This window comes from Colletes latitarsis, unplaced genomic scaffold, assembly GCF_051014445.1.
Source record: "Colletes latitarsis isolate SP2378_abdomen unplaced genomic scaffold, iyColLati1 scaffold0002, whole genome shotgun sequence".
In the NCBI taxonomy this organism is placed as follows: Eukaryota; Metazoa; Arthropoda; class Insecta; order Hymenoptera; family Colletidae; genus Colletes; species Colletes latitarsis.
In genome coordinates this window covers 7,094,181-7,114,650 of record NW_027488365.1, presented here as the reverse complement: position 1 = coordinate 7,114,650, position 20,470 = coordinate 7,094,181, and positions in this window count along the sequence as shown.

Below are 20,470 nucleotides of genomic sequence, written 5' to 3'. Positions count from 1 at the left end.
TGGTACCACACTACTACGTGATCCAAACCAGAAAAAACCCAGGATCTGTTCAACAAGTATGTGAAAAACGCGAAAGTATGAGCCTGATGAGGTCAAATCCCAGACCAATCCCAGACTTAACTTGCGTTATCCTCTAAGATATTGATCGAAACCAGGTTTAATCGACTGTTTCAGTGTGGTACCACATTACTACGTGATCCAAACCAGAAAAAACCCAGGATCAGTTCAGCAAGTATGAGAAGAATGCGAAAGTATGAGTCTGATGAGTGAAAATCCCAGGGCTAACCTAGACCTAACATGCGTTATCCTCTAAAATATTGATCCAAACCAGGTTTAATGGACTGTTTCAGTGTGGTACCACACTACTACGTGATACAAGCCAGAAAAAACCCAGGATCTGTTCAACAAGTATGTGAAAAACGCGAAAGTATGAGCCTGATGAGGGCGAATCCCAGACCTATGCCAGACCTAACTTGCGTTGTCCTCTAATATATTGGTGGAAACCAGGTTTAATTGACTGTTTCAGTATTGTACTTCATTACTACGTGATACAAACCAGAAAAAACCCAGGATCTGTTCAACAAATATGTGAAAAACGCGAAAGTATGAGCCTGATGAGGGCGAATCCCAGACCTATGCCAGACCTAACTTGCGTTGTCCTCTAAGATATTGATGGAAACCAGGTTTAATTGACTGTTTCAGTGTGGTACCACATTAGTATGTGATCCAAACCAGAAAATAGCCCAGGATCTGTTCAACGAGTATGTGAAGTGTGCGAAAGTATGAGTCTGATGAGGGCAAATCCCAGACCTATCCCAGACCTAACATGCGTTATCCTCTAAAATGTTTATCATGACCAGGTTTAATTGAATGTTTCAGTGTAGTATCACACTACTACGTGACCCAAACCAGAAAAAACCCAGGATCTGTTCAACAAGTATGTGAAAAACGCGAAAGTATGAGCCTGATGAGGGCAAATCCCGGACCTATCCCAGACCTAACTTGCGTTATCCTCTAAAATATTGATCGAAACCTGGTTTAATCAACTGTTTCAGTGTGGTACCACATTAGTATGTGATCCAAACCAGAAAATAACCCAGGATCTGTTCAACGAGTATGTGAAGTGTGCGATAGTATTAGTCTGATGAGGGCAAATCCCAGACCTATCCCAGACCTAACATGCGTTGTCCTCTAAAATATTGATGGAAACCAGGTTTAATTGACTGTTTCAGTGTTGTACTTCATTACTACGTGATGCAATCCAGAAAAAGCTCAGGATCTAGCCAACAAGTATGAGAAATATGCGAAAGAATGAGCCTGATGAGAGCAAATCCCAGACCTATCCCAGACCTAACTTGCGTTATCCTCCAAAATATTGATCGAAACCAGGTTTAATTGACTGTTTTAGTGTGGTACCACATTACTACGTGATCCAAACCAGAAAAAACCCAGGATCTGTCAAACAAATATGTGAAAAACGCGAAAGTATGAGCCTGATGAGGGCGAATCCCAGTCCTATGCCAGACCTAACTTGCGTTGTCCTCTAAGATATTGATGGAAACCAGGTTTAATTGACTATTTCAGTGTTGTACTTCATTACTACGTGATGCAGTCCAGAAAAAGCCCAGGATATAGCCATCAAGTATGAGAAATATGCGAAAGAATGACCCTGATGAGAGCAAATCCCACACCTAACCTAGACCTAACATGCGTTATCCTCTAAAATATTTATCAAGACCAGGTTTAATTGAATGTTTCAGTGTGGTACCACTTTACTACGTGATCCAAAGCAGAAAAAACCCTCGATCAGGTCAACATGTATGTTAAAACTGCGAAAGTATGACCCTGATGAGTGCAAATCCCAGGCCTAACCTAGACCTAACTTGCGTTATCCTCTAAAATATTGATCGAAACCAGGTTTAATTGACTGTTTCAGTGTGGTACCACATTACTACGTCATACAATCCAGAAACAGCCCAGGATCTAGCCATCAAGTATGAGAAATATGCGAAAGAATGTGCCTGATGAGAGCAAATCCCAGACCTAACCTAGACCTAACATGAATTATTCTCTAAAATATTGATCGAAACCAGGTTTAATTGACTGTTTCAGTGTTGTACTTCATTACTACGTGATGCAATCCAGAAAAAGCTTAGGATCTAGCCATCAAGTATGAGAAATATGCGAAAGAATGAGCCTGATGAGAGCAAATCCCAGACCTAACCTAGACCTAACATGCGTTATCCTCTAAAATATTTATCAAGACCAGGTTTAATTGAATGTTTCAGTGTGGTACCACTTTACTACGTGATCCAAAGCAGAAAAAACCCTCGATCAGGTCAACATGTATGTTAAAACTGCGAAAGTATGACCCTGATGAGTGCAAATCCCAGACCAATCCCAGACCTAACTTGCGTTGTCCTCTAAGATATTGATGGAAACCAGGTTTAATTGACTGTTTCAGTGTTGTACTTCATTACTACGTGATGCTATCCAGAAAAAGCCCAGGATCTAGCCATCAAGTATGAGAAATATGCGAAAGAACGAGCCTGATGAGAGCAAATCCCAGACCTAACCTAGACCTAACATGAATTCTTCTCTAAAATATTGATCGAAACCAGGTTTAATTGACTGTTTCAGTGTGGACCCTCATTACTTCGTGATCCAAACCAGAAAAAACCCAGGATCCGTTCAAAAAGTATGTGAAGAATGCGAAAGTATGAGTCTGATGAGTGAAAATCCCAGGCCTAACCTAGACCTAACATGCGTTATCTTCAAAAATATTGATCGGAACCTGGTTTAATCGATTGTTTCAGTGTGGTACCACATTACCATGTGATCCAAACCAGAAAATAACCCAGGATCTGTTCAACGAGTATGTGAAGTGTGCGATAGTATGAGTCTGATGAGGTCAAATCCCAGACCAATCCCAGACTTAACTTGCGTTATCCTCTAAGATATTGATCGAAACCAGGTTTAATCGACTGTTTCAGTGTGGTACCACATTACTACGTGATCCAAACCAGAAAAAACCCAGGATCAGTTCAGCAAGTATGAGAAGAATGCGAAAGTATGAGTCTGATGAGTGAAAATCCCAGGGCTAACCTAGACCTAACATGCGTTATCCTCTAAAATATTGATCCAAACCAGGTTTAATGGACTGTTTCAGTGTGGTACCACACTACTACGTGATACAAGCCAGAAAAAACCCAGGATCTGTTCAACAAGTATGTGAAAAACGCGAAAGTATGAGCCTGATGAGGGCGAATCCCAGACCTATGCCAGACCTAACTTGCGTTGTCCTCTAATATATTGGTGGAAACCAGGTTTAATTGACTGTTTCAGTATTGTACTTCATTACTACGTGATACAAACCAGAAAAAACCCAGGATCTGTTCAACAAATATGTGAAAAACGCGAAAGTATGAGCCTGATGAGGGCGAATCCCAGACCTATGCCAGACCTAACTTGCGTTGTCCTCTAAGATATTGATGGAAACCAGGTTTAATTGACTGTTTCAGTGTTGTACTTCATTACTACGTGATGCAATCCAGAAAAAGCCCACGATATAGCCATCAAGTATGAGAAATATGCGAAAGAATGAGCCTGATGAGGGCAAATCCTAGACCTAACCCAGACCTAACATGCGTTATCCTCTAAAATGTTTATCAAGACCAGGTTTAATTGAATGTTTCAGTGTAGTATCACACTACTACGTGACCCAAACCAGAAAAAACCCAGGATCTGTTCAACAAGTATGTGAAAAACGCGAAAGTATGAGCCTGATGAGGGCAAATCCCGGACCTATCCCAGACCTAACTTGCGTTATCCTCTAAAATATTGATCGAAACCTGGTTTAATCGACTGTTTCAGTGTGGTACCACATTAGTATGTGATCCAAACCAGAAAATAACCCAGGATCTGTTCAACGAGTATGTGAAGTGTGCGATAGTATGAGTCTGATGAGGGCAAATCCCAGACCTATCCCAGACCTAACATGCGTTATCCTCTAAAATATTTATCAAGACCAGGTTTAATTGATTGTTTCAGTGTGGACCCACATTACTACGTGAACCAAACCCGAAAAAACCCAGGATCCGTTCAGTAAGTATGTGAGGAATGCGAAACTATGAGTCTGATGAGTGAAAATCCCAGGCCTAACCTAGACCTAACATGCGTTGTCCTCAAAAATGTTGATCGAAACCTGGTTTAATCGACTGTTTCAGTGTGGTACCACATTACTATGTGATCCAAACCAGAAAATAACCCAGGATCTGTTCAACGAGTATGTGAAGTGTGCGAAAGTATGAGTCTGATGAGGGCAAATCCCAGACCTATCCCAGACCTAACATGCGTTATCCTCTAAAATGTTTATCAAGACCAGGTTTAATTGAATGTTTCAGTGTAGTATCACACTACTACGTGACCCAAACCAGAAAAAACCCAGGATCTGTTCAACAAGTATGTGAAAAACGCGAAAGTATGAGCCTGATGAGGGCAAATCCCAGACCTATCCCAGACCTAACTTGCGTTATCCTCTAAAATATTGATCGAAACCTGGTTTAATCGACTGTTTCAGTGTGGTACCACATTAGTATGTGATCCAAACCAGAAAATAACCCAGGATCTGTTCAACGAGTATGTGAAGTGTGCGATAGTATGAGTCTGATGAGGGCAAATCCCAGACCTATCCCAGACCTAACATGCGTTATCCTCTAAAATATTTATCAAGACCAGGTTTAATTGATTGTTTCAGTGTGGACCCACATTACTACGTGAACCAAACCCGAAAAAACCCAGGATCCGTTCAGTAGGTATGTGAGGAATGCGAAACTATGAGTCTGATGAGTGAAAATCCCAGGCCTAACCTAGACCTAACATGCGTTGTCCTCTAAAATATTGATCGAAACCTGGTTTAATCGACTGTTTCAGTGTGGTACCACATTACTATGTGATCCAAACCAGAAAATAACCCAGGATCTGTTCAACGAGTATGTGAAGTGTGCGAAAGTATGAGTCTGATGAGGGCAAATCCCAGACCTATCCCAGACCTAACATGCGTTATCCTCTAAAATATTTATCAAGACCAGGTTTAATTGATTGTTTCAGTCTGGCCCCACATTGCTACGTGATCCAAACCAGAAAAAACCCAGGATCTGTTCAACGAGTATGTGAAGTGTGCGAAAGTATGAGTCTGATGAGGGCAAATCCCAGACCTATCCCAGACCTAACATGCGTTATCCTCTAAAATATTTATCAAGACCAGGTTTAATTGATTGTTTCAGTGTGGACCCACATTACTACGTGATCCAAACCAGAAAAAACCCAGGATCCGTTCAACAAGTATGTGAAGAATGCGAAAGTATGAGTCTGATGAGTGAAAAAACCAGGCCTGACCTAGGCCTAACATGCGTTATCCTCTAAAATATTGAGCGAAACCAGGTTTAATGGACTGTTTCAGTGTGGTACCACACTACTACGGGATCCAAACCAGAAAAAACCCAGGATCTGTTCAACATGTATGTGAAAAACGCGACAGTATGAGCCTGATGAGGGCAAATCCCAGACCTATCCCAGACCTAACTTGCGTTGTCCTCTAAAATATTGATGGAAACCAGGTTTAATTGACTGTTTCAGTGTTGTACTTCATTACTACGTGATGCAATCCAGAAAAAGCCCGGGATCTAGCCATCAAGTATGAGAAATATGCGAAAGAATGAGCCTGATGAGAGCAAACCCCAGACCTAACCTAGACCTAACATGAATTATTCTCTAAAATATTGGTCGAAACCAGGTTTAATTGACTGTTTCAGTGTGGTCCCACATTACTACGTGATCCAAACCAGAAAAAACCCAGGATCCGTTCAACAAGTACGAGAAATATGCGAAAGTATGAGCCTGATGAGGGCAAATCCTAGACATAACCCAGACCTACCATGCGTTATCCTCTAAAATATTTATCAAGACCAGGTTTAATTGAATGTTTCAGTGTGGTACCACATTACTACGTGATCCAAACCAGAAAAAACCCAAGATCCGTTCAACAAGTATGTGAAGAATGCGAAAGTATGAGTCTGATGAGTGAAAAACCCAGGCCTGGCCTAGACCTAACATGCGTTATCATCTAAAATATTGAGCGAAACCAGATTTAATTGACTGTTTCTCTGTGGTCCCACATTACGACGTGATGCAATCTAGAAAAAGCCCAGGATCTAGCCATGAAGTATGAGCAATATGCGAATGTATGAGCCTGATGAGTGCAAATCCTAGACCTAACCCAGACCTACCATGCGTTATCCTCTAAAATATTTATCAAGACCAGGTTTAATTGAATGTTTCAGTGTGGTACCACATTACTACGTGATCCAAACCAGAAAAAACCCAAGATCCGTTCAACAAGTATGTGAAGAATGCGAAAGTATGAGTCTGATGAGTGAAAATCCCAGGCCTAACCTAGACCTAACATGAATTATTCTCTAAAATATTGATCAAAACCAGATTTAATTGACTGTTTCACAGTGGTCCCACATTACTACGTGATCCAAACCAGAAAAAACCCTCGATCAGGTCAACATGCATGTTAAAACTGCGAAAGTATGACCCAGATGAGGGCAAATCACAAACCTAACCCAGACCTAACATGCGTTATCCTCTAAAATATTTATGAAGACCAGGTTTAATTTAATGTTTCAGTGTGGTACCACATTACTACGTGATCCAAACCAGAAAAAACCTTGGATCTGTTCAACAAGTATGTGAAAAACGCGAAACTGTGAGCCTGATGGGGGCAAATCTTAGACCTAACCTTGACCTAACATGCGTTATCCTCTAAAATATTTCTCCAGACCAGGTTTCATTGAATGTTTCAGTGTGGTACCACTTTACTACGTGATCCAATCCAGAAATAGCCCAGGATCTAGCCATGAAGTATGAGAAATATGCGAAAGTATGAGTCCGATGAGGGCAAATCCTAGACCTAACCCAGTCCTAACATGCGTTATTCTCTAAAATATTTATCAAGACCAGGTTTAATTGAATGTTTCAGTGTGGTACCACATTACTACGTGATCCAAACCAGGAAAAACCCAGGATCAGTTCAACGAGTATTTGAAAAACGCGAAAGTATGAGCCTGATTAGGGCGAATCCCAGACCTATCCCAGACCTAACTAGCGTTATCCTCTAAAATATTTATCAAGACCAGGTTTAATTGAATGTTTCAGTGTGGTACCACATTACTACGTGAAACAAAGCAGAAAAAAACAAGGATCAGTTCATCAAGTATGTGAAGAATGCGAAAGTATGAGTCTGATGAGTGAAAACCCCAGGGCTAACCTAGACCTAACATGAATTGTTCTCTAAAATAGTGATCGAAACCAGGTTTAATTGACTGTTTCAGTGTGGTCCCACATTACTACGTGATCCAAACCAGAAAAAAACCCAGGATCCGTTCAGCAAGTATGTGAAGAATGCGAAAGTATGAGTCTGATGAGGGCAAATCCTAGACATAACCCAGACCTAACATGCGTTATCCTCTAAAATATTTATCAAGACCAGGTTTAATTGAATGTTTCAGTGTGGTACCACATTACTACGTGAACCAAACCAGAAAAAACCCAGGATCCGTTCAACAAGTATGTTAAAACTGCGACAGTATGATCCAGATGAGGGCAAATCCCAGGCCTAACCTAGACCTAACATGCGTTGTCCTCTAAAATATTGATGGAAACCAGGTTTAATGTACTGTTTCAGTGTGGCACCACTTTACTGCGTGATCCAAAGCAGGAAAAACCCTCGATCAGGCCAACATGTATGTTAAAACTGCGAAAGTATGTCCCTGATGAGGGCAAATCCCAGGCCTAACCTAGACCTAATATGCGTTGTCCTCTAAAATATTGATGGAAAGCAGGTTTAATTGACTGTTTCAGTGTTGTACTTCATTACTACGTTATGCAATCCAGAAAAAGCCCAGAATCTGGCCATCAAGTATGAGAAATATGCGAAAGGATGAGCCTGATAAGAGCAAATCCCAGAACTAACCTAGACCTAACATGAATTATTCTCTAAAATATTTATCGAAACCAGGTTTAATTGACTGTTTCAGTGTGGTCCCACATTACTACGTGATCCAAACCAGAAAAAACCCAGGATCCGTTCAAGAAGCATGTGAAGAATGCGAATCTATGAGTCTGATGAGGGCAAATCCTAGACCTAACCCAAACCTAACATGCGTTATCCTCTAAAATATTTATCAAGACCAGGTTTAATTGAATGTTTCAGTGTGGTACCACATTACTACGTGAACCAAACCAGAAAATAACCCAGGATCTGTTCAACAAGTATGTGAAGACTGCGAAAGTATGAGTCTGATGAGGGCAAATCCTAGACATAACCCAGACCTAACATGCGTTATCCTCTAAAATATTTATCAAGACCAGGTTTAATTGAATGTTTCAGTGTGGTACCACATTACTACGTGATCCAATCCAGAAAAAGCCCAGGATCTAGCCATCAAGTATGAGTAATATGCGAAAGAATGAGCCTGATGAGAGTAAATCCCAGACCTAACCTAGACCTAACATGAATTATTCTCTAAAATATTGATCGAAACCAGGTTTATTTGACTGTTTCAGTGTGGTCCCACATTACTACGTGATCCAAACCAGAAAAAACCCAGGATCTAGCCATGAAGTATGAGAAATATGCGAAAGTATGAGCCTGATGAGGGCAAATCCTAGACCTAACCCAATCCTAACATGCGTTATCCTCTAAAATATTTATCAAGACCAGGTTTAATTGAATGTTTCAGTGTGGTACTACATTACTACGTCATGCAATCCAGAAAAAGCCCAGGATCTAGCCATCAAGTATGAGAAATATGCGAAAGTAAGAGCCTGATGAGGGCAAATCCTAGACCTATCCCAGACCTAACTTGCGTTATCCTCTAAAATATTGATCGAAACCAGGTTTAATTGACTGTTTCAGTGTGGTCCCACATTACTACGTGATCCAAACCAGAAACAGCCCAGGATCTAGCCTTGAAGTATGAGAAATATGCGAAAGTATGAGCCTGACGAGGGCAAATCCTAGACCTAACCCAGACCTAACATGCGTTATCCTCTAAAATATTTATCAAGACCAGGTTTAATTGATTGTTTCAGTGTGGTCCCACATTATTACGTGATCCAAACCAGAAAAAACCCAGGATCTGTTCAACATGTATGAGAAATATGCGAAAGAATGAGCCTGATGAGAGCAAATCCCAGACCTAACATAGACCTAACATGAATTATTCTCTAAGATATTGATCGAAACCAGGTTTAATTGACTGTTTCAGTGTGGTCCCACATTACTACGTGATCCAAACCAGAAACAGCCCAGGATCTAGCCTTGAAGTATGAGAAATATGCGAAAGTATGAGCCTGACGAGGGCAAATCCTAGACCTAACCCAGACCTAACATGCGTTATCCTCTAAAATATTTATCAAGACCAGGTTTAATTGATTGTTTCAGTGTGGTCCCACATTATTACGTGATCCAAACCAGAAAAAACCCAGGATCTGTTCAACAAGTATGTGAAGACTGCGAAAGTATGAGTCTGATGAGGGCAAATCCTAGACATAACCCAGACCTAACATGCGTTATCCTCTAAAATATTTATCAAGACCAGGTTTAATTGAATGTTTCAGTGTGGTACCACATTACTACGTGATCCAATCCAGAAAAAGCCCAGGATCTAGCCATCAAGTATGAGTAATATGCGAAAGAATGAGCCTGATGAGAGTAAATCCCAGACCTAACCTAGACCTAACATGAATTATTCTCTAAAATATTGATCGAAACCAGGTTTATTTGACTGTTTCAGTGTGGTCCCACATTACTACGTGATCCAAACCAGAAACAGCCCAGGATCTAGCCTTGAAGTATGAGAAATATGCGAAAGTATGAGCCTGACGAGGGCAAATCCTAGACCTAACCCAGACCTAACATGCGTTATCCTCTAAAATATTTATCAAGACCAGGTTTAATTGATTGTTTCAGTGTGGTCCCACATTATTACGTGATCCAAACCAGAAAAAACCCAGGATCTGTTCAACATGTATGAGAAATATGCGAAAGAATGAGCCTGATGAGAGCAAATCCCAGACCTAACATAGACCTAACATGAATTATTCTCTAAGATATTGATCGAAACCAGGTTTAATTGACTGTTTCAGTGTGGTCCCACATTACTACGTGATCCAAACCAGAAATAACCCAGGATCCGTTCAACAAGTATGTGAAGAATTCACCGCTACCTCGAATTGGGGCACGTGAGGCAGTGGTGCACCTCGCCGGTGGACCGCAGCGGTCAGTGTTACCGCTGCGGTGCCAAAGAGCACCGTGCGAGCCAGTGCTCGGCGGCCCCCCACTGCCCGCTGTGTGCGGACATGGGGAGGCCAGCCGATCACAGGGTGGGGAGCAAGAAGTGTTCCCCCCCCCTCCCGGAAGGAGAGGAAGAGGCGGGCTGCACCGGCTCCGGTGCCGAGGGCGGTGGCATCGTCCTCCATGGAGGTGGACGGTGCTACGGGGACGGACGGCCGGGAGGAGGCTGGCGCGGCCATTAATTAATGCCGCCCCGCCTCCTCCTCCAGGCCAACCTCAACCACTGCCGCGCGGCACAGGACTTGATGTCCCAAGTACTCGCGGAGTGGGGGGTTGGCCTGGCGGTCGCCGCCGAGCCGTACTGCGTCCCTGATCACCCTCATTGGGTGGGCGACGCGGACGGCTTGGTGGCGACGGTATGGGGAGGGGGCGACGGGTCCCCAGCGTTCTCCTTGTTGGAGCGCGGTCGGGGATTCGTCGCCGTGGACTGGGGGGGAGTCGCTGTGGTGGGGTGCTACATTTCGCCCCGTAGCGGTCACGCTGCGTTCGAGCTGTACTTGGCCGAGGTCGCGGCATGCGTGCAGCGCTACGCGGCCCGGCCGGTGCTGGTCCTGGGGGATTTTAATGCCAAGTCGGTGGCTTGGGGATCCCCCAGGACCTCCGTTCGCGGCGGGATCCTGGGCGATTGGGCGGCGGGGCTCGACCTCCGGGTATTGAACCGGGGGTCGGAGCACACATGCGTGCGGCGATATGGGGGGTCCATCGTGGATGTTGGATTCGCGACCCCCAACGCCGTGCGCATGGTGTCGGGTTGGCACGTGGTCGCGGGGGCAGAGACACTCTCCGATCACCGGTACATCCGGATGGAGGTCTCTGCCGCCGCGAGTGCATCCCGACACGGCCGCCTGCGTGGCACCCCACCACGCCGCTGGGCGCTTCGGCGCCTGGACAAGGACGCCCTGATGGCAGCTGCCCTCGCTGCAACTTGGCCGCAGGGAGCGGCCGAGTTGCCGAGCATAGAGGAGGAGGTCGCCCGGCTCGGAGCATTGGTCGCGGGTATTTGCGATGCGGCGATGCCTCGGGTCGGGCGGGCTTCTCCTCGCCGGGCGGTGTACTGGTGGTCGGACGCGATCGCGGAGTTGCGAGTCGCGACTGTGCGCGCCCGACGCCAGTACACCCGCGCGCGCCGTCGTCAACGTACAGGCGACGGCGTGGCGCGAGCGAGGGCAGCTGATAACCTGTATGGAGCATACCGCGTGGCGCGGGTTGCTCTGCAGGTCGCCATCAAACGGGCCAAGACCCAGGCATGGAAGGAGCTCCTCCAGACCCTTGATGACGATCCATGGGGGCGCCCATATAAGGTGGTGCTGAATAAGCTCCGCCCGTGGGCGCCCCCCGTCACCGAGGGTCTTGACCCCCGGCTGCTGGAGGACGTGGTCAATACACTCTTCCCAATTGGGGAGAGGGGACCGCGTCCTCCGGCGGCGGCGGCTGTCCCAGTGGAGTGGACGGCCGAGCTGGGGGTCACACAGGAGGAGCTGGCAGCGGCCATCAGACGGCTCGGGGTTCATAACACGGCCCCGGGTCCGGATGGTGTGCCCGGCCGGGTTTGGGTCTTGACCCAGGGCGTCCTTGGGGCCGACCTCAGGCGGTTGTTCGACCGCTGCCTGAGGGACGGGCGATTCCCCCCCAGTTGGAAGGTGGCGAGGATGGTCCTCCTCCGGAAGGAGGGTCGGCCCGCGGAGTCTCCCTCCGCATACCGGCCCATTTGTCTCCTCGACGAGGTGGGCAAGCTCTTCGAGCGTGTGATTGCTGCCCGCCTCGTCGAGCACCTGTCGCGGGGTGATCCCGGTCTGGCCGACTGCCAGTTCGGTTTCCGGGGGGGCCGATCGACTATCGACGCGATAGGTCGTGTGAGGGCCCTCTCGGAGGCGGCCGTCTCCCGGGGAGGGGTGGCATTGGCAATATCCTTGGATATTGCCAATGCCTTTAACACCCTCCCCTGGGAAGAGATAAGGAGGGGACTCGAATATCATCGAGTCCCCCCTTGTCTCAGGGCGGTCGTCGGGGATTATCTCCGCGGCAGGTGGATCGAGTATCCGAGCCGGGATGGTGATATGCGGAGGGAGGTGTACTGCGGTGTTCCGCAGGGGTCGGTCCTCGGGCCACTCCTGTGGAACATCGCGTACGACGCGGTGTTGCGGGCCGGCCTCCCCGACGGCGTTAGCACGGTGTGTTATGCGGATGACACACTGGTGCTGGCCGTCGGGGCGCACTGGGGGAGGGCCATGCGTCGCGCGGAGGAGGGGTCGCAACGCGTCGTCGACCGGATCAGGGGGATGGGGATGACGGTGGCGGTCCATAAGACCGAGGTGATTGCGTTTCATTCACCTCGGCAGGATCCGCCACCCCCTCTGATTCGGGTGGGTGGGGCTGACATCGAGGTGAAGCCCCAGATCAGGTATCTAGGGCTGATCCTTGATAGCCACTGGCGTTTCGAGAAGCATTTCCGCAACCTGGTCCCCCGGTTGGAAAGGATGGTTGCGGCTCTGGGCCGGATCCTGCCCAACCTGGGGGGCCCGGCGGGCCGAGTTCGTCGCCTCTATGTGGCAATGGTCCAGTCGGTGGCCCTATACGGGGCCCCCGTCTGGGCGGACGACCTGGCTGCCTCCCGGCGCAGCATGACTATGCTGCGTCGGGTGCAGAGGCGCATGGCGCTCAGGGTCGTCCGCGGGTATCGGACCATGTCACATGGGGCGGCGACGGTTCTAGCGGGGATGCCGCCCATGGACCTGCTCGCGCGGTCGCACGCGGTGATGTACCGGCGCCGCGTCGACCGTCGCGCGGGGGTGGGGGCGGTCCCGGGCGGGCAGGAACCTGCTTGGGGCGATTTGAAGCGCCAGGCCCGGCAGTCCGTGTTGCTCGCGTGGCAGGAGCGGCTGGCTCTGCCAACCGCGGGGCACCGGACTGTCGGGGCTGTTCGGCCACTCCTGAAGGAGTGGCTGGACAGAGGCCATGGCAGCCTCACCTACCGGCTGGCACAGGTATTTTCCGGGCATGGCAGCTTCGGAAGATACCTGTGCCGGATAGGGAAGGAGCCGACGGCGCGTTGCTGCCACTGCGACGCTGAGCAGGACACGGCGGATCATACCCTGGAGGTATGCCCCGCGTGGGAGGGGGAGCGCCGTGTCCTGGTCGGCGTCGTCGGGCGGGATGTCTCGCTGCCGGGCGTGGTGCGCGCCATGCTCGGCAGCGAGGAGAAGTGGAGGGCCGTGGCCTCCTTCTGCGAGAACGTAATGTTGCAGAAGGAGGCCGCGGGGAGGGCGCGCGAGCTTCAGCGGCGCACTGAAGCTCGCGCTCGTGCGGTGGCCCGAGGTCGTCGCCCGGTCGCGAGGCGTCGCGGGCGGCCGCCTCGGCGTGGCGGATGACCTAGGCTGGGAGGGGGGTCCTGAGGGGACCCTCCTCCCGCCAGGCGGCGCTGGGTCGGACCTGTTGGGGGTAGGAGTGCCTCCCCCTACCGGTCCGACGCAAGGGGAGGCACCCTCGGCGGTCTGGTGCGGCCATGAACGCCCGGCCGCCGAGGGGTGGAACCGGGGTCGCGGGCGGTTGCGAGTTGGGGCTCGCAGCCGCCTCTAAACGCGGCCCCGGGACGGATAGCGGCGGGATGGAGTGGCCCCGTCCTGCCGCTATGAGGCAGTGTGTCTACTGGGGGGACCGATTGTCCCCCCGGGGGATGGGCGCGAAAGCGCGGGCACGGGGAGGATACCGGAAGAATGCTTCGAGCGATTCCCGGTATCCTCCCAAAGCGTGCCGAAGGGTCACCGTGGGGTTTTTAGTGGGTAGGTCCCGCGCCTGTCGTTGTACGGGCGCGGGGAATCCCACACACCCCTCCCACCTCTCCCCAAGGAGGTGGGAGGGAGTCTTTCGAAGATTTTCCCCACGACAAAAAAAAAAAAAAAAAAAAAAAAAAAAAAAAAAAAAAAGTATGTGAAGAATGCGAAAGTATGAGTCTGATGAGTGAAAATCCCAGGCCTAACCTTGACCTAACATGCGTTATCCTCTAAAATATTGATCCAAACCAGGTTTAATGGACTGTTTCAGCGTGGTACCACACTACTACGTGATCCAAACCAGAAAAAACCCAGGATCTGTTCAACAAGTATGTGAAAAACGCAAAAGTATGAGCCTGATGAGGGCAAATCCCTGACATATCCCAGACCTAACTTGCGTTGTCCTCTAAGATATTGATGGAAACCAGGTTTAATTGACTGTCTCAGTGTTGTACTTCAATACTACGTGATGCGATCCAGAAAAAGCCCAGGATCTAGCCATCAAGTATGAGAAATATGCGAAAGAATGAGCCTGATGAGAGCAAATCCCAGACCTAACCTAGACCTAACATGAATTATTCTCTAAAATATTGATCGAAACCAGGTTTAATTGACAATTTCAGTGTGGTCCCACATTACTACGTGATCCAAACCAGAAAAAAACCAGGATCCGTTCAACAAGTATGTGAAGAATGCGAAAGTATGAGTCCGATGAGTGAAAATCCCTGGCCTAACCTAGACCTAACTTGCGTTATCCTCAAAAATATTGATCGAAACCTGGTTTAATCGACTGTTTCAGTGTGGTACCACATTACTATGTGATCCAAACCTGAAAAAACCCAGGATCTGTTCACCAAGTATGTGAAAAACGCGAAAGTATGAGTCTGATGAGGTCAAATCCCAGTCCTATCCCAGACTTAACTTGCGTTATCCTCTAAAATATTGATCGAAACCAGGTTTAATCGACTGTTTCAGCGTGGTGCCACATTACTACGTCATACAATCCAGAAACAGCCCACGATCTAGCCATCAAGTATGAGAAATATGCGAAAGAATGAGCCTGATGAGAGCAAATCCCAGACCTAACATAGACCTAACATGAATTATTCTCTAAAATATTGATCGAAACCAGGTTTAATTGACTGTTTCAGTGTGGACCCACATTACTACGTGATCCAAACCAGAAATAACCCAGGATCCGTTCAACAAGTATGTGAAGAATGCGAAAGTATGAGTCTGATGAGTGAAAATCCCAGGCCTAACCTAGACCTAACATGCGTTATCCTCAAAAATATTGATCGAAACCAGGTTTAATCGACTATTTCAGCGTGGTACCACATTACTAAGTGATACAATCCAGAAACAGCCCAGGATCTAGCCATGAAGTATGTGAAATATGCGAAAGTATGAGCCTGATGAGGGCAAATCCTAGACCTAACCCAAACCTAACATGCGTTATCCTCTAAAATATTTATCCAGACCAGGTTTCATTGAATGTTTCAGTGTGGTACCACTTTGCCACGTGATCCAATCCAGAAATAGCCCAGGATCTAGCCATGAAGTATGAGAAATATGCGAAAGTAAGAGCCTGATGAGGGCAAATCCTAGACCTATCCCAGCCCTAACTTGCGTTATCCTCTAAAATATTGATCGAAACCAGGTTTATTTGACTGTTTCAGTGTTGTACTTCATTACTACGTGATGCAATCCAGAAAAAGCCGAGCATCTAGCCATCAAGTATGAGAAATATGCGAAAGAATGAGCCTGACGAGGGCAAATCCCAGACCTAACCTAGACCTAACATGAATTATTCTCTAAAATATTGATCGAAACCAGGTTTACTTGACTGTTTCAGTGTGGCCCCACATTACTACGTGATCCAAACCAGAAAAAACCCAGGATCTGTTCAAGAAGTATGTGAAAAACGCGAAAGTATGAGTCTGATGAGGTCAAATCCCAGACCTATCCCAGACTTAAATTGCGTTATCCTCTAAAATATTGATCGAAACCAGGTTTAATCGACTGTTTCAGCGTGGTGCCACATTACTACGTGATACAATCCAGAAACAGCCCAGGATCTAGCCATCAAGTATGAGAAATATTGCGAAAGTATGAGCCTGATGAGGGCAAATCCTAGACCTAACCCAAACCTAACATGCGTTTTCCTCTAAAATATTTATCAAGACCAGGTTTAATTGAATGTTTCAGTGTGGTACCACATTACTACGTGAATCAAGCCAGAAAAAACCCAGGATCCGTTCAACAAGTATGTTAAAACTGCGACAGTATGACCCTGATGAGGGCAAATCCCAGGCCTAACCTAGACCTAACATGCGTTGTCCTCTAGAATATTGATGGAAACCAGGTTTAATTGACTGTTTCAGTGTGGTACCACACTACTTCGTGATCCAAACCAGAGAAAGCCCAGGATCTGTTCAAGAAGTATGTGAAAAACGCTAAACTGTGAGACTGATGAGGGCAAATCTTAGACCTAACCCAGACCTAAGATGCGTTATCCTCTAAAATATTTATCCAGACCAGGTTTAATCGACTGTTTCAGTGTGGTACCACATTACTATGTGATCCAAACCAGAAAATAACCCAGGATCTGTTCAAGGAGTATGTGAAGTGTGCGAAAGTATGAGTCTGATGAGGTCAAATCCCAGACCTATCCCAGACCTAGCTTGCGTTATCCTCTAAAATATTGATCGAAACCAGGTTTAATCGACTGTTACAGTGTGGTACCACATTACTACGTGATCCAAACCAGAAAAAACCCAGGATCCGTTCAACAAGTATGCTAAGAATGCGATAGTATGAGTCTGATGAGGTCAAATCCCAGGCCTAACCTAGACCTAACATGCGTTATCCTCAAAAATATTGATCGAAACCTGGTTTAATCGACTGTTTCCATGTGGTACCACATTACTATGTGATCCAAACCAGGAAATAACCCAGGATCTCTTCAACGAGTATGTGAAGTGTGCGAAAGTATGAGTCTGATGAGGTCAAATCCCAGACCATTCCCAGACTTAACTTGCGTTATCCTCTAAAATATTGATCGAAACCAGGTTTAATCGACTGTTTCAGTGTGGTACCACATTACTACGTGATCCAAACCAGAAAAAACCCAGGATCTAGCCATCAAGTATGAGAAATATGCGAAAGAATGAGCCTGATGGGAGCAAATCCCAGACCTAACCTAGACCTTACATGCGTTATCCTCTAATATATTGAGCGAAACCAGGTTTAATGGACTGTTTCAGTGTGGTACCACACTACTTCGTGATCCAAACCAGAAAACACCCAGGATCTGTTCAACAAGTATGTGAAAAACGCTAAACTGTGAGCCTGATGAGGGCAAATCTTAGACCTAACCCAGACCTAAGATGCGTTATCCTCTAAAATATTTATCCAGACCAGGTTTCATTGAATGTTTCAGTGTGGTACCACTTTACTACGTGATCCAATCCAGAAATAGCCCAGGATCAAGCCATGAAGTATGAGAAATATGCGAAAGTTAGAGCCTGATGAGGGCAAATCCAAGACCTATCCCAGACCTAACTTGCGTTATCCTCTAAAATATTGATCGAAACCAGGTTTAATTGACTGTTTCAGCGTGGTACCACATTACTACGTGATACAATCCAGAAACAGCCCAGTGTCTAGCCTTGAAGTATGAGAAATATGCGAAAGTATGAGCCTGATGAGGGCAAATCCCAGACCTGACCTAGACCTAACATGAATTATTCTCTAAAATATTGATCGAAACCAGGTTTAATTGGCTGTTTCAGTGTGGTCCCACATTACTACGTGATCCAAACCAGAGAAAGCCCAGGATCTGTTCAAGAAGTATGTGAAAAACGCTAAACTGTGAGACTGATGAGGGCAAATCTTAGACCTAACCCAGACCTAAGATGCGTTATCCTCTAAAATATTTATCCAGACCAGGTTTAATCGACTGTTTCAGTGTGGTACCACATTACTATGTGATCCAAACCAGAAAATAACCCAGGATCTGTTCAACGAGTATGTGAAGTGTGCGAAAGTATGAGTCTGATGAGGTCAAATCCCAGACCAATCCCAGACTTAACACGCGTTATCCTCTAAAATATTGATCGAAACCAGGTTTAATCGACTGTTTCAGTGTGGTACCACATTACTACGAGATCCAAACCAGAAAAAGCCCAGGATCTAGCCATCAAGTATGAGAAATATGCGAAAGAATGAGCCTGATGAGAGCAAATCCCAGACCTGACCTAGCCCTAACATGAATTATTCTCTAAAATATTGGTCGAAACCAGGTTTAATTGGCTGTTTCAGTGTGGTCCCACATTACTACGTGATCCAAACCAGAAATAACCCAGGATCCGTTCAACAAGTATGTGAAGAATGCGAAACTATGAGTCTGATGAGTGAAAATCCCAGGCCTAACCTAGACCTAACATGCGTTGTCCTCAAAAATATTGATCGAAACCTGGTTTAATCGACTGTTTCAGTGTGGTACCACATTACTATGTGATCCAAACCAGAAAATAACCCAGGATCTGTTCAACGAGTATGTGAAGTGTGCGAAAGTATGAGTCTGATGAGGTCAAATCCCAGACCTATCCCAAACCTAACTATGCGTTATCCTCAAAAATATTGATCAAAACCAGGTTTAATCGACTGTTTCAGTGTGGTACCACATTACTACGCGATCCAAACCAGAAAAATCCCAGGATCCGTTCAACAAGTATGTGAAGAATGCGAAAGTATGTGTCTGAAGAGTGAAAATTCCAGACCTAACCTAGACCTAACATGCGTTATCCTCTAAAATATTGATCCAAACCAGGTTTAATGGACTGTTTCAGCGTGGTACCACATTACTACGTGATACAAACCAGAAACAGCCCAGGATCTAGCCATGAAGTATGAGAAATATGCGAAAGTATGAGCCTGCTGAGGGCAAATCCTAGACCTAACCCAAACCTAACATGCGTTATCCTCTAAAATATTTATCCAGACCAGGTTTCATTGAATGTTTCAGTGTGGTACCACTTTACTACGTGATCCAATCCAGAAATAGCCCAGGATCTAGCCATGAAGTATGAGAAATATGCGAAAGTATGAGTCTGATCAGTGAAAATCCCACGGCTAACCTAGACCTTACATGCGTTATCCTCTAAAATATTTATCAAGACCAGGTTTAATTGAACGTTTCAGTGTGGTACCACATTACTACGTGTTCCAAACCAGAAAAAACCCAGGATCCGTTCAACAAGTATGTGAAGAAGGCGAAATTATGAGTCTGATCAGTGAAAATCTCAGGCCTTACCTAGACCTAACTTGCGATGGCTTCAAAAATATTGATGGAAACCAGGTTTAATCGTCTGTTTCAGTGTGGTACCACATTACTATGTGATCCAAACCAGAAAATAACCCAGGATCTGTTCAACGAGTATGTGAAGTGTGCGAAAGTATGAGTCTGATGAGGTCAAATCCCAGACCAATCCCAGACTTAACACGCGTTATCCTCTAAAATATTGATCGAAACCAGGTTTAATCGACTGTTTCAGTGTGGTACCACATTACTACGGGATCCAAACCAGAAAAAGCCCAGGATCTAGCCATCAAGTATGAGAAATATGCGAAAGAATGAGCCTGATGAGAGCAAATCCCAGACCTGACCTAGTCCTAACATGAATTATTCTCTAAAATATTGGTCGAAACCAGGTTTAATTGGCTGTTTCAGTGTGGTCCCACATTACTACGTGATCCAAACCAGAAATAACCCAGGATCCGTTCAACAAGTATGTGAAGAATGCGAAACTATGAGTCTGATGAGTGAAAATCCCAGGCCTAACCTAGACCTAACATGCGTTATCCTCTAAAATATTGATCAAAACCAGGTTTAATCGACTGTTTCAGTGTGGTACCACATTACTACGCGATCCAAACCAGAAAAAACCCAGGATCCGTTCAACAAGTATGTGAAGAATGCGAAAGTATGTGTCTGAAGAGTGAAAATTCCAGACCTAACCTAGACCTAACATGCGTTATCCTCTAAAATATTGATCCAAACCAGGTTTAATGGACTGTTTCAGTGTGGTACCACACTACTACGTGATCCAAACCAGAGAAAACCCAGGATCATTCAACAAGTATGTGAAAAACACGAAAGTATGAGCCAGATGAGGGCAAATCCCAGACCTATCCCAGACCTAACTTACGTTGTCCTCTAAGATATTGATGGAAACCAGGTTTAATTGACTGTTTCAGTGTTGTACTTCATTAC